The sequence below is a fragment of the Echinops telfairi genome, unplaced genomic scaffold (genome assembly GCF_000313985.2).
Source record: "Echinops telfairi isolate 266 unplaced genomic scaffold, ASM31398v2 ScPeMD7_9;HRSCAF=40, whole genome shotgun sequence".
NCBI lineage: Eukaryota > Metazoa > Chordata > Mammalia > Afrosoricida > Tenrecidae > Echinops > Echinops telfairi.
Genome location: NW_022103906.1, coordinates 80,396,889 through 80,400,096, shown reverse-complemented (window position 1 = coordinate 80,400,096; position 3,208 = coordinate 80,396,889). Strand labels below are relative to the sequence as shown.

The 3,208-nt window shown below is 41.4% G+C and overlaps 1 protein-coding gene and 1 non-coding gene across 2 annotated transcripts in view; both read right to left on the bottom strand.

Moving 5' to 3' along the window:
- TP53I3 (tumor protein p53 inducible protein 3) overlaps window positions 1-3,208 on the bottom strand; it is a 22,422-nt gene that overhangs the window by 2,790 nt on the left and 16,424 nt on the right. The gene's annotated exons all lie outside the window — the stretch shown is intronic.
- On the bottom strand, window positions 1,403-1,593 carry LOC115868423. Its single transcript, XR_004045590.1, has one exon. It is a non-coding gene; the product is annotated as a U2 spliceosomal RNA (small nuclear RNA).

Genomic DNA, 3,208 nt, shown 5'->3' with positions numbered 1-3,208 from the left:
TCGTGATGCACCTTTTCTTTACATAAAACTCTCTTATACATGAGTTGCTGTGGATTTGTTTCTCCAAAGTACCTAGACTATTACAGTGTCTTTATGTAAATGAAATGACATGTCTACTAATTTCTTCAGTCAGAAATTGATTAAACATGAAATCAAGATTCATTGATAATTATTGGTGATTAGAATGCAAAGTTGGAAACAAAGAGGCAGGAACAATAGCTGGAAAAATTGGTAATAGAAACAGAGCTGGAGATGGCGGATTGAACTTTGCAAGACCAAAGACTTCTTCATCATAAATACCCGTTTTCAACACAAAAGGCAACTGTGCACATGGATGTCTGCAGATGGAACACACAGAAATCAAATTGACTACATCTGTGGGAAGAGACGATAATGACGCTCAATATCAGCAGCTAAAACCAAGCCAGGCAGCGGTGACTCTGGAATAGATCATTAATTGCTCATATGTAAGTTCAGGTTGAAGCTGAAAAAAATTAAAACAAGTTCATGAGAGCTAAAATATGACCTGAGTCTATCCCACCTAAATTTTGAGACTATCGCAATAACAGATTTGACACATTGAACATTAATGACAGAAGACCTGATGGGCTGTGGAATGACAATAAGGACATTATACACAAAGAAAGCAAAAGTTTGCTGAAAAGACAGGAAAGAACGAAAAGAATGAAAGTAGATGTCAGAAAAGACTCTAAAACGTCTTCTTAATAGTGGAGTAGATCAGGCAAATGTCAGAAATGATGATGTCAAAGAGCCGAACAGACAATTTCAAAGGGCAGCTTGAGAAGATAAGATAGTATAATGAAATGTGCAGCATTCGAAAACCAAAAAGGAAGAACATGTTCAGGATTTCTTCAACTGAAGGAACTAAAGGGGAAAAATTCAAGACTTGAGTTACAATATTGAGAGAGTCTATGAGCAAAATATTGAAAGATGCAGGAAGCATCAATAGAAGATAGAAGAAAAAGAAAAGAAGATGGAAAGAATGCATCAAAAGAACGAGCTGGCATTCCACCATTTCAAGAGGTAGCATATGAGCAAGAACCAATGGTATTGAAAGAAAAGGTCAAGCTGCACTGTAAGCATTAGCCAAAACACAAAAATTTTTTTAAAAGCTCACTGCCATCAATTCAATGCCAATGCAGAGTGACCCAATAAAGCAGGGTAAAAGAGCCCCCTGTGGGTTTCTGAGATTGTAATTCTTTTTTTTTTTTTCCAGGGCGCCGGGTGGGACAAGAAGCAGGCCTTGAAATTGCAGGGGACCACAGGCGTGTGACCAACTGTTGCGTCCAAGCAGGAGACAGGACGGAAAAGTAGCAGCAAAGAGGAAAGATCTCAGAAGTGTGTTGCCATCTGACTTCGCAAACAAGTGAAAAGTCCCCCGAGGGGGTGCACCGTTCCTGGAAGTACTGCAATACCAGGTCGATACATGGAGTGGACGGAGCAAGCTCCTATTCCATCTCCCTGCTCCAAAAATCCATTTAATATATTGTCCTCGGATAGAGGACGTATCAGATATTAAACTGATAAGAACAGATACTACACTTGATCTTAGCCAAAAGGCCGAGAAGCGATTAGATTGTAATTCTTTACAAGAGTAGAAAGCCCTCTCTGTAAGCATTAGCCCAAGAGTAGAAAGCCCTCTCTCTCTCCTGGGCCTTTCGGATCATACCCCAATGAGTAAGTACTGCAGCACAAGGCTCCAAGAATGGATGGAATATTTCAACAAGCTGATGAAGCATTTGGAAGCACTCCCTCATCTATATTAACAACCTGCTTGCTGAAAGTGAGAGACTTGAAGTATTTGCTGATGAAGATCAAGGATTGTAGCCTTCAATATGGATTTCAATTCACTGTAAAGAGAACAAAAACTCTCACAGCTGGACCGATGGGTAACATCATGATAAGTGGTGAAAAGACTGAAGTTGTCAAGGATTTTGTCTTGCTTGGATTTATAATCACTGCTCATGGATGCAGCAGTCAAGAGATCAAAGGACACATTGCACTGTCAGTGGTTCTCAACCTGTGGGTCGAGACCCCTTTGGGGGTCGAACGACCCTTTCACAGGGATCGCCCGATTCATAACTAACAAAATGACAGTTATGAAGTAGCAGTGAAAATAGTTTCATGGTTGGGGTCACCACACCATGAAGAACTGTATTAAAGGGTCGCGGCCTGAGGAAGGTTGAGAACCACCGCACTTAAGTAAATCTGCTACAGAGGATCTCTTTCAGGTGTTGACAAGCAAGATGTTTCTTTCGAGACTAAGGTGTGCCTAACTCAAGCCACGGTATTTTCAATCATCTCACATGAATGTGAAAGGTGATATTGAATAAGGAAGATCACAGAAAAATCGATCCATCTGAACCATGGTGCTGGTGAAGAACATGGAAAGTACCATGGACTGCCAAAAGAACAAACAGGCCTGTCTTGGAAGAGGCACAGCCAGAGTGCTCCTTAGAGGCAAGGATGGCAAGACTTCATCTCATGTACTTTGGACATGCTATCAGGATAGACCAGTCCCTGGAGAAGGACGTTATTCGTGGCAAAATGGAGGGGCAGCGTAAAAGAGGAAGGCCCTCAGTAAGATAGATTCACACAGTGGCTACAACAATGGACTCAAGCATAAAACCAATTGTGAGGATCGTGCAGGACCACGTGTGTTTTGTTCTACTGTACACAGGGTCTCTATGAGTCCAGACTGACCCAACAATATCTAACAACAACAGCACTAATAAGAGGGGAGCAAGACGGAAACGGTGACGCTGATAACAGTGTGAAGAGCCTGCTGTTAATCAGAATACTAGTAATATAATAAGATTATAGTATATAATCATAAAATAAGATTATTATATATAATATAATAAGATTTAGTTGTTAAAGGCCCACAATGTAACAACCCCATCCCTCCACCCCTCCCCACTTCCTCGAGAGTAAAATTCCTTTTAAGCTCAGTCATTTTGAATGTTCTCACTCAAAAGTAGGTAACCAAGGCCAGTAAGATGCATAGCCAGGCTGGAAGCATTCCCCCATTCAGAGGCCTCAGGGGTTGGTGGTCTGGGGAGGCCGGGCATGGAAATACCCCCCAATTTAAATAAAGGCACATAAAGCTGCAGGGGATGATGGTCCAATGACACCTGTACATATGGAAAATTTCCTACGATCATTGCAAAACCTGTCATTTCTGTCA